We start from the raw sequence: 12,423 nt of genomic DNA on the forward strand, positions 1-12,423 counted from the left end.
TTTTAAATACTTATAGTGGGAGAAATAAATCTCACTTAGGTGAGAAATCACTCAACATGCATTGGGCACACTTATAAAAGAGTGCTTGAGAGGCCCCGGCTCGCATGATACTACCCAGTCTGTTAGTTGTGGCTTCTCATCATCTCATATGGGAGCTTGAGTTGAGCATCACTAGCAAAGGCCCCTAGTGCAAGCGTTCAAAGCTCACTTGCACGATGAACTTTCTTCTACCTAGTATGAACTCCTTGTGTGAAACCACCCCATCCACACAACTAGAACTCACCAAATCTAGCAATGAACACTAGTCTATATTCATCTTCAAGTTCTTGTCTCTTTTCTCATATCCATTGCGCTGGTCCATAGAGAAAAATGAGAGTATAAAGCTTGTAAAATCACTAAATATAATGGAATTCATCTGCAAAAAACTCGTGAACGTAGTTGTTTGTATCGAATTATGCAAGTCCTGGCATCTCTCTCTCTCTCTCTCTTTACTTTTGATACTTTCTTTTCATTTCAAGTCATAGATGTAAGGTGTAATCAGTCTGACTCGGTCCTTTTTAAGATTTAATCAAGTTCCAACATGTCATAAAAAATAATTTATATAGTATTTTTATATAGACTTAAAGTGGATGACTAATAGTATTAGTATTAGGTCATAAAATGCAATTAATATACTAATATACATTAGAATACTAATATATACTAATTAATTAAAGTGATATGTAATTAATATATTAATGTATATTAGTATTACTAATGTATTTTGTATTTATAAAAAGGAATATGTTAAGAATTTATCAGGCCATAAAATGTAATTAATATATATTTTGTATTAATAATATATGATCAAATAAATATTCATGTTTAAGATTAAAATTTTATGTTATAAATTATAATATAAAATTATATATGTAATATTTTATATAATATTATAAACTAATTAAATATATATACACGAACCGGTCAAGTTCGGTGCTGGAAAACCTGGATCGGTTTTCGTCGATTTTTAAAATGGAGGAACAAGTCCTCAAATTCTCCAATCTAAATTTTCAGCCCAGAGAGAGAGAGAGAGAGAGATACTTGTAAATGTGATTCTAATTATGTCTAAAGAATAACGCGGTAATTGTAGCACAGCTTTGAGATGTCGATTCTATAGGGAGACAAATTAAAATAATAGAAAAATGAACAAAGAAACTAAAGAAAAATATTAAATAAGTAATGGAGAACAAAAATTAATTTCAAATGTAAATTAAGGTGAAACAAAGTGATTAACGGAAAAGTACTCAAATTTGACGAATTGTAGAGCGTCGAGAATCCCTTGCACAAATTTGATATTTTAATTATTTTTAATTCATTGAATAACTCAATTGAGAACTCAATTCTTGAAATTCCCAATCAAAATGTATAGATTTATAAATCAAAATTAACCCAAATGTAACCTTTTGAAAAATCATTCACTACTTTTAAAATACGTAAATTATTATTCCTATAGAGAAAATCCAACGATGACAATATACTCAGGGACTGAGTAATATTGCAGCAAAGAATAAAAGCAATATAGATAAATAATTGATCCAAACATAATCAAAGAACTAATCCTTTCAATAGAAAAATCATGATTGAATCCATAAACAGAATAAATTCTATGATTATTTGAAGAAGAAAACATCAACGATGAACTGAGAATGATAAAACAAAAGAGTTTCAGTAATTGAAGATCAAATATATAAATTAAAAATATCATCTAATGTGCAAGTTCATCCCTAGTCCTACTTGATAATTTAGTTATCCATAAATATACTGGACAACAAAAATCTCCAGAGAAAATTGAAGCGAACGGTGACCATGGAAGTGATTTTCTCCTCTTTTCAAATCTACCTCTTGTGTCTCCTCTTCTTCATTTCGTGCTAATGATATACTTATATAGGATAAAAAAAAACCTTAATGTCCTCTTAATTTCCGCAAAAATAATTGCCTAAATTTTAGGACTCATTTTGGCAGTCACGTACGCCCTTCACAAATTTGAATTTGGAAATCCTTATTGGGACAAAGTTATAGCCCTTTAAGATAGATTTCTAATGCATCAAGAATCGCATCAGTCCGATATGTGAGTAAAAAGTTACAGTCAAAAGACTAAAAAATGTCTAGACTGTCTTCTAGCGAATTTCAAACTTGGACTTCTTATGATTTCATTTTGTCATTTTTTTTTTCTTTCAAATTGCTCTCAAACCTCATGAATGTCCTCCTTTAAATTTGATTGGGCTTGACTTGCTCTTTTATAAATTCTGAAATTAAATATAAAAAAAAACTATTTAGGAGTATCCCAATGTAAATAGAAACTCAATTTAAGAATACACAATAATTTCTATAATTTCTGTTCACATTTTAGTATTTTAATCCAATAATAGGGTATTTAAACTGCACTTTCACACACTCATCAGGTTCACTTTTTAAATTGACGTCACTTTATTTTATTTATTTTTGTCTACATTATATGATTTAATTAGGGGTGTAACCGATTTGGTTTTGTCAAGTTTTGGACAAATTTTAAAATCGAACCGATATACACTAGTTTTGAGTTTTAAAGAACTGTTACAACATCAATTACACTCTTAAACTGGCAATACCGATTTTACTAGTTCCAGTCCGATTCGATCCAGTTTTTCGATTTTATTCATCTTCCATAAAAAATATTTGTCATTAAAAAAAAACTGCTCCCATGAAAAAAATCTATTACCTTAAAAAATCTAATATAAAATATGCTATAATAAAAGATTTGCTATAGAAAAAACTGCTATAATAAAATGTGCTATAAAAATATAAAATCTGATATAACAAAAAATATGCTATAAAAATACAAATTTGCTAGGGGTGCTACCTTCTCCTTATGGGGCGAGGCCATCCCTTCCCTTTCCCTGCTCCCACCCTCGCATGGGCGAGGGTGGAGATTTTTTCTCCACAATCCGCCCCTGCCCATGTGGTGGCAGGGTATCCCGTCTGCTGCACGGGTTGCGGGGGTAGACCTCCATCCGTCCGCTCTCCAACCCCAATTGGGCATTTGGCCTAGTTCAGTTATCTGGGCCCAAAATGGGGGATTCAGAATTTAACTACAAAAAATTCTCAATGCAAGCAAGGAAATTAAAAAATTCCAGCAACCATAACACAGACTAGCAAAAGATTTATGCACACCAAAACCTTAAAAAATTTCAATCAAAGTTCAAACAATTCACATGCACATTTATTCTCCATAGCACATAATTCACAATCTTATCCTCATTTAATCACATCACCCATCATCCATATTCCATAATTTATAAAAAAAAAAAAAAAAAAAAAAAAAAAAAAAAAAAAAAAAAAAAAAAAACTTGATGAGAATTTGAGATTAAGAGAAATCAGCCTTACTTTTGTTAAGAATGATAGACGACGACTTCAACGAGATTGACAGATGGCGATGACAGTGAAGAAGGCAATGCACTGATGACTCATAATGGTATCAGGAGGACTTACGGCGAGTGAAGAGGAGAAATTTTTAGGGTTGGTCACTAGGACTCAAGAGGAATGGAAACTTGAAGGGCTTCAATGGCACCCGGGGGGAAGAGGGCTGAAGTGAAAGGTTATAAATACAAGGCTCAAAACGGTGCCCTTTTTAATTAACATATATTATAAATATATAAAATATATATTATATATATAGGCAGCGGAGCGGGGCGAGGTATTTGCGAGACGGGGCCACCCTTATCCCGCCCCTGCAACCTGCTATAAAAAAATCTGTTACAAAATATAAAATCTACTATAAAAAATCTGTTATAGAAAAACCTGCTATAGTATATATTATATCTATCTATAATAATAAGTGTATATTACATTGCTACAGGAATGGATAGTAAATTCTAATTCCATTTGTTTTCCATGTACAAAGATTTACACTGCTTTTTTCCGTGTACAAAGATTTACACTGTTCCGTTTACATTCCATACAAAACACAACGACGAGGGTGGTCCTCGGCTCCATCGACCCCACGAACACCGTCATACAACTGCATCGTGCACACCACCTTCTCCTGCTTCCCGAACAGGCTTTTTCGGTCACGCAAGGTGCAAACCCCTAACCTCCAACCGGCTTTTCGTGGTTGAGCCGGTAGACGCTTGGTCGTGCTCTTTCGTCGGAACCCAAAAATACGTGGCACCGGAGGTCACATCCGGTGGATCGCACGAGAACGCCGTTGATTGGTGGGCATTTGGGATCTTCATTTAGAGGAGTTTCGATAATCCCATTTTGCAGATAAAAAAAAACACGAAAATAAAAATGAGAGGAAGAAGAAGAGCAAAGGTGCACAAGGAAGTAGAAAGAAAAAGAAATGAAGGAGAAGAAGAGAAGCAACAGTAGCAGTACACGAATTTGCAGAAAAATATAAACCAAACAAGAAGATTAAAGTGCAAGCAATTACCTAACGAAAATGGAGGAAGTCAGTTGCAGCAACACCGATTGCAGAAGAAAAGAACACAATAAAAATGAAGAAGAAGAAGGAATGGACGGCGTGTAGGAGAAGAAAAATAAAACAAAGAAGAAGAAGAGTAGTGTTTGGCTGCGGCGGGAGAAAGGAGAAGAAGAAAAGAAAATGAGACAAGCCCTAAGGCAAGGCCAAAATGCACCATTTGGGGGGAGAGAGCTGGCTGAAAACAAGCCAACGAACTGGACTTCCAACAGCTACAAGGCTGGGCCCAAAATAGGATTTAAAACCCACTAAAAATAAGCCCACCCAAAAATAGAAGGGTCCAACAAATGAAAATAGTACAATAAAAATAAATAAAAGTCAAATAAAAATATTACAACCCAATATTAATAAAATAAAATATTTAAAGTTCAACAATAAAATAATTAAAGTAAATATTAATTTAAATGTAAAACAATAATTAATATCAAGAAAACACATTAAAATAAATTTTACAAATTAAAAATCATAAAATAATCCAACGATTAACACGTTAAATTTAAAACAAGAGAACCTCTAATTCTAATAATTTAAACAATCCTTCAATAAAATAATTCACCATTCCACTGCTCTTTGCTCTATCTGTTTTCTTAGATATTAATTGTTTTTCTACCCATGAAAAGTAATATACTTAAAACAATTTAAAATTTTAAGTAGCTCATCTAAAAATTTTATCGCAAATGATTTATAGTATTTTTTTTTCTTTTAAATTAATACTAATTGTTCATAAACGTTTTATGATCAAATAATTTATGACATGTTAGATTATAGTTTAGATTATAAATTTCATAAATTAAAAAATATATCATGTCTAAATTAAAAAATGTATAATAATTTTGAATAATAAATGAATCCTACAAATTTAACAAAAATATTTTAAATATTGACATTTCTATATTCTTGACAATAATACATGATTTTTACAAGTCGATGATCGTACGTAGATAAATATGGGTTTGATTGTATTCATGGTAAATCAAACTTGATTTCATATTTTATATTAATATTGACCATGTTAGGCTAATATATATATATATTTATATATAATAAATGTCACATTATGTTATATATTCTTCTTCAACATATAAATTTATTCATCTATAACATTAATATTACATTCATGGAATGGGAGTTAATTTATTGGTAGTCATTTGATCATTTTTTTCCTTATATTAATGGAATTAGTTTTTTCCTTTACATTTTATAGTTCAGGCGGTTAGCTAGGGTCTTGTCTTATTTCTATTGTGAGAACATATAGGAGCATCTGTCATTTATAGAGATTGTTGCAGTACAAGTTTAAGAAAATAGTGGATGATTCAACTTGCTGTAGATCCAAAAATATTCAATCAGCAACAACACAAAAATTTCAAAATTCTCTCTATTGGCCCTATACAATATGGTCGATAACTACAATGATTATGAAAAAAAAAATACAAAATTCTGTTTGTATTTCTATTTTTTTGTTCAAATTTGCTCTGAATAAATTTTTGTATAAGACAATAAAAAAATAGAACTAAGCAAACGTGCAGAGCACGTTTGGCCTCCACTAGTATTTATACTAAGTAACTATATATTATACTATCATACTAATAATATGGTAGTGATAATTAGGCCTGTGCATAAAAGGGTATGTCCCGATTAATTCGAATGGCCTGACATGGGCCCACCCGACTAAAGTCAGGTTCAGTGGGTCAATCCCTTTAACGGGTTTATTACACGTTGAAGCTGATCAACCCATCGAAACCGTCTCCATCTCTGTTATCAGATCTCTCTCACTCTCTCCATGATCGCTGCTCTCCAAGATTGTCTTCCTTCTTCTCGCCCATACTCCCCTTGCAATTTTCTCTAGATTATAAAACAACAGCGACTCGATTTAAGCTTCATAGAAAAACTTTTGATGGTCCTCTTTGGTTGCGAAAACGACGGAAATGGGATTTGAACGCCAGGTTGGGCACTCTCTCAACTTTTGCAATTTTTTTTCTTTTTTCTCTTGTAAGCCTCCTATCACATACCCACTCCAAGAGAGCATCCTAGTGGGCCTGTTTGTTGGTGGTGAAGCAATGAGCACTTTTTTCGTTGAGAATTCCTCGTTCTCTTTTGTGTGAATTCCCCAGCAGCGAATTCCCTTTCTTCTATTGTTTCTTTGTCACTTCTTGGAAATCATGAAGAGGATTCTCGAACTGGATTGAGCTGGAGGCGAGCTGCTGTCGGTATTGGAAACGTCTTTAATTCTTTGATCCATTCTGTAGCGCGCCAGGCGTACGACCCTGATACATAACGGCTTTTATGCGCCGACCTGGTTTATAAAGGCTGAGTCTTTCAACTTTGACAACGGCATTTCAACTCAACTCTTAGTGGAAAACTTTTGTCTCTCCTTTTCTATGGCGAAATCGGTTCCTTTTCTGATTAGGTTTCACCAGCTCACAAAATTCGCATCGCAGTTCGCTTAAACCCAAAGACCCACCAGAACGACATCGCAAAGAGAGTGAGCAGTTAGAGATGGAGAGAAGTAACAACAATGATAATAGCAACCTGGTTTACGATGGTGGAGCTTCTAGGTTTGTAGGTGTTAGTAGTGGTGGGGTGTCGGTGCTAAGAAGGGAAGGAAGAAAGTAAAAAGGAAAGGGGCAAAATGTAGAGTGCGGTTTGAAATTTTTGGTCTGATCCGATTGTTGCAGGTCGGGTCGGGTCAATTTCGACATTGACTGCTGGCGGATTGGGTCGGATAGGCCCCAAATCAGCCTTCGGTGGACCGGGTTGCAGGCCTAGTGATAATATGTTAGTGTCTAAATTATTTATATATTTGATTATATATGTTAGTGATAATAATTAATATGCTAGTGGTTATATATATGCTAGTGATAATATGTTATATGATGTATTTATCCTTGATACACACACATATATATAGTTTATATTAATAATATATGATCAAAAAAATGTTCATGTTTAAAATTAAAACTTAAAAATTAAAATTTTAATTTTAATGTTATTTGCAATGTTATATTAAATAAGATTAATTTTATGTTATATCAAATATTATATTAATTTTATGTTATTTGATTATTATGAATTTATAAGTAATAGGATTTTAAAATTTAATCTTATATTAGTTATCAATTTAGCAAATAATATAAAATTACTTTATATATAATTATATTTATTACATGTAATTTTATATATAATATAAAAAAAGCATATAAAAAATATTTATATTATATAAAAAATAAAAATATATATACATACAACAATGCTAGAAAATGAGAAACTAGAATTGGTCCGGCCAATTTTTTAAAAATTAAAATCGGTACAAGATCAAACTAGTTCTAAACCAAACTGCATAAACTGATTTGGGCTGGTTCATCGGTTTTTTGTTCACCCGGATATAAATGGCATCCCAATTATTGCACTTTCGTCAAAAGAGCACTATGAATCATTCGACTGTATTGTTGGCATCTGCATACAACACCAAAAAAGGCATCAAAACAAGTCATGGGATGAAAAATGTTATTAGCTATTGTTTATATTCATTGAGTCTTCTAGTTTAACAGCCTGCTAAAAATTCAATTGTGGAATTTTTATTAGTTTTAAGAATCTCGTGAAGACCCCATAAGTTTTCATGAATCCATTAATCGTATAATTTTAGTCTAACTACATAGTTAGTGTTATTACTCACTGTGGTATCAAAAGTGTGTTTTTGATTATTAGAGATAGTTAGAAGTGTCAAAATGTATTATGGTTTGTGCCATTAGACTCGGTGGGTTATTTAAGGTCTTATGGCGCAATAACTATTTTTCATATTTTCGGACGAAACATCTGTTCAAAACTGTGGATATTATTGGATAAAAACATCTTAAGCTGATTTTGTAGATATTATTGGATAAAATATCTTGAGTTGATTTTTGTGGATATTATTGGATAAAAATATCTTGAACTGATTTTTGTAGATATTATTGGATAAGAAAGACTTACACTCAACCCTCATTTCAGCCTCACCCTCTTCCATATTTTGTGCATAAATACATCTAGCCACTCTCCACGAAATCATCTTCCTTTACACCTTTCATTGAAAGAACACCAAACACTCTCTATGACAGCTTTTAAGTATTCTTTTGCATGCCCATTTCGAAACTTTTATAAGTATTTTATCATAAAATCTCATTCATACAAGTTATTACTTTTTTAGTCTAGTTTACATGGATATCTTATTTGTTTTATTTGAAAATCATTTGGCCAGTCAAACATTGTTTAAACTCTAGAAAGGTCATTCTGGGAGATAAACTGGAGAATATGTTATATTTTGGAGTTTTTGACCAAACTAATAGATAGATCTTGGTCTGAAATTTTTATGGAGTATTGTTAACATGTATATATGATTATTGGTTGAAGATTTGTTACATGATTAAAGGTTTTGATGAAATATTTTTTTAGATCTAGAAACTTAGAAACTGTAAGAGGAAAAACAGTTTCTGTTTTGAGAAAATTTAAATCTTTGGTGGTTTAAACCTATTTTAATGAGTTTGATAATTTTATTGGAGGATCTTAAGCCTCTTATATACATATTAGAATATTATTTTGAAAATATTTGATATTAGTTTCAAAAATATAAAATATTATGCAAAGAAATATTCGGATAGGCCAAAGTGTGGATGTTCTTGGCTCAATTTATATTTTGGTTAATGTTTAACCATGTAATCTTGAATTAGAAGATTATATAAGTTTTAGAACATCTTTTTAAATTATGTGATGGTTTGGTTTGAATATCACATCTTTATAAGTCATAGATCAAAAGGTTAATCAAAACAAGGTAAAAATAAAAATCAATGGAAATAGCATATGAGAATTTCGGCCCTGTGGAGTTTTAATAGTTGTGATTAGTTTTAAATTTTTATAAATTGATATTTGAGTTTAGGATAAAATTTTCATGAGGCATGTAAATTTTGGTGACTTTTAGAATTAGCATGCAAAATTCTTAAGTTAAGTGTAAAACGGTCATTTTCCTACATGTAGAGGGTAAAATGAAAATTTTACTCTTTAAGTTAGTATTTTTCATATTTCAAATTATTAGTGATTTAGTTTTAATTTTTAGAATCACTAATTACAGTTCCTCGTGATCGCGCTTGAGATTTTATAGGAAATACGGAAATCGAGATAAGTTAGCTTTTAACTTACTAGTAGTCTATTGTGTATGTGTGCTAAGTAAAGGAACTACAATGTATGTATGTGTGTTATCATATATGCCATGTCATGCCAAGTTATCACATATTTGTCTATTATACAGAATTTATTCTGTCATGAGTTTCATATTTTACACAAGATATTCTGTCATATATTACAAGTACATAATGTTAAATATACCATCTATCACATGTATATCATGTCATGTTCACTGTTGCAAGTATGTCATGTTAATTATATTTCTGTTACATATGATATCATGTTATGAAATGTTGTGTGATACATGTTTAAGTCATGTTACGATATAATCATATCTCAAGTATGTTAAATTATGCTTTGATTACTTATGTATGGGGTCACAACAATTGTAACGCATACACTACATAAGACATAGCAATTATGACACGTAAAATACATGGGGCCACAACAACTGTGGACTATGTATTTAAGCAGTTAAAGAATAAGTTCAGTTCACGTTTCAATTTAAGTTATGTCAGTTATGCTATGTTGTACGTCAAGTTATGCTTTGATTACTTATGTATGGGGTCACAGCAATTGTGACGCATACACTACGTGAGATACAACAATTGTGACATGTAGAATATATGGGGCCACAACAATTGTGGAGTATGTATTTAAGCAGTTAAAGAATAAATTCAGTTCACGTTTCAATTTAAGTTATGTTAGTTATGCAATGTTGTACGTCAAGTTATGATTTGATTACTTATGTATGTGGTCACGGCAATTGTGACGCATACACTACGTGAGACACAACAATTGTGACACGTAGAATACATGGGGCCACAACAACTGTAGAGTATGTATTTAAGTAGTTAATGAATAAGTTTCAGATCACGTTTATATTAAGTCAAGTTTCAGAACAAGTTCATTTTAATTCAAGTTTCAGATCAAGTTCATGTCAAGTCAAATTCAGTTCACATTTCAATTTAAGTTATGTCAGTTATACTATGTTGTACGTCAAGTTATGTTTTAATCACTTATGAATTTGATTATGCATTCATACTTTTACTATCATCCAAGCATCATTAGCTTTGTGAAATTTTTTTGTTAACTTACTGAGATTTGTAATCAAAATCTCACTATGGTAGCCTCAACTACCATTCTCTCCGAATGGTAGATCTTGTTACAGGACCTGAAGGAGAATCATGAGCTGACTAACTAAACACAATTGACTGAACGACGATGCGACGTCAATGTTAATATAGTAGTTAACGTACATTACTACTTGTACGATGGAGTTGCATCTTTAATACTTTTTGGATTATAACCATTTTGGACTAGTGTTGTGATATTAATTGTTCAATAGTTTTTTATGTATGAAGTATGTTTTAAGCATTTGGAATATTTTCAATTTGGTGCATAATATTGTTAAAGAAAAAATTTATCCGCTGTGAATATTGCATAATATTATATGCATGTTAGGAACATTGCAGCTTATATGTTATGAACGGGACATGTAATCTTGTGTTGCATGTCTCGACGGTTTAAATGTCTGTTCAATCCTAAACAGAATTTGGGGGCGTCACATCTAGTTCTTGTATTCCTAGCTCAAGTTTCTTCAATAAAGTCTAAAGTTTCGAGACAGTTGAACCCAGTTCGGTTTGGCCACTAAGAATTTTGAGTTTTAAGATGAAATATTAAAATATTATATTTTAATATTTTTATTATTTTAGGATTTGAAAAAGTTAATAAAAAGTTAAATTATTTATTATATTTTGTATATAGATTTAGAAAAATTATAATGATGAGATGAAAATATTGAGTTTATGATGAAAATTTCTAATGACCAAACTAAACCTAAGCATAAAAGTCCGATTAGATCTTCATAGATGTTGGATTTTTGGGAATCAACAATTTCTCAAAACTTTCATAATTTCAATCAAAACATCTTTATGTTGCATTTGAATAGATGAAAAAAACTCCTCTGTTCAAATAAAACTCCCTTTATCTAACTATAGTCAATTCAATACCTAAATTAAGAAATTGTAAATCATGTTAAACAATTTCTTATAGAGTCACGGGGCAGCTTAATACAAATTAAGGCATAAGACTAAATGAGCCAGGCCTCTATAGTGGTGGGCATGGACTCAATTATAGTTGGAATCACACTTTTTGAATGAGAAAATAAGTGTCCCATGAGAAAATGTCAAATATTTGTGAGTTCAATTTTAGTAAAAATTAGATCTTCTTATTTACTATAAAACTAGAAAAATAAGAGTTTTGCTACTCATCATTCATACAAACCACACACTACATTTATTTTAATTATTTATTTATTTTATTTTTCATAAACTAATTTATTTCTTCAACTCACTATCTATACACCACACATTTGATAAGAAAAAAAGATTACGTGTGATGTGAAAATGATAAATAGAATTTTTTAAAAAATAATGCATGAAAAGTAACCACATATGGGATAAATAAGAAAAATTCTATTAATCATTTATATACTACATATAATTCTTTAATTTTTATTTTTTTTCTCGTATAAAATATGTAGTATATAGAAAATGAGTAGAATAATTTAATTAATTTAGAAAGAATAAAATAAAATAAAAATTTAAAAAAATAAAATAAATATAATTTATACTATGTGGGAACGATAGATAATAAAACTCGATAAACAATGCCAATGATATTCAAATTCAATGGATATTAGAATTCAAAGTGTAATTATTCCCTCGTGTCCTTCACGTGGTCTTAAACGATCTGTTTTGAAAATGAATCTT

The sequence above is a fragment of the Carya illinoinensis genome, chromosome 13, assembly GCF_018687715.1.
Source record: "Carya illinoinensis cultivar Pawnee chromosome 13, C.illinoinensisPawnee_v1, whole genome shotgun sequence".
NCBI classification, from domain to species: Eukaryota; Viridiplantae; Streptophyta; class Magnoliopsida; order Fagales; family Juglandaceae; genus Carya; species Carya illinoinensis.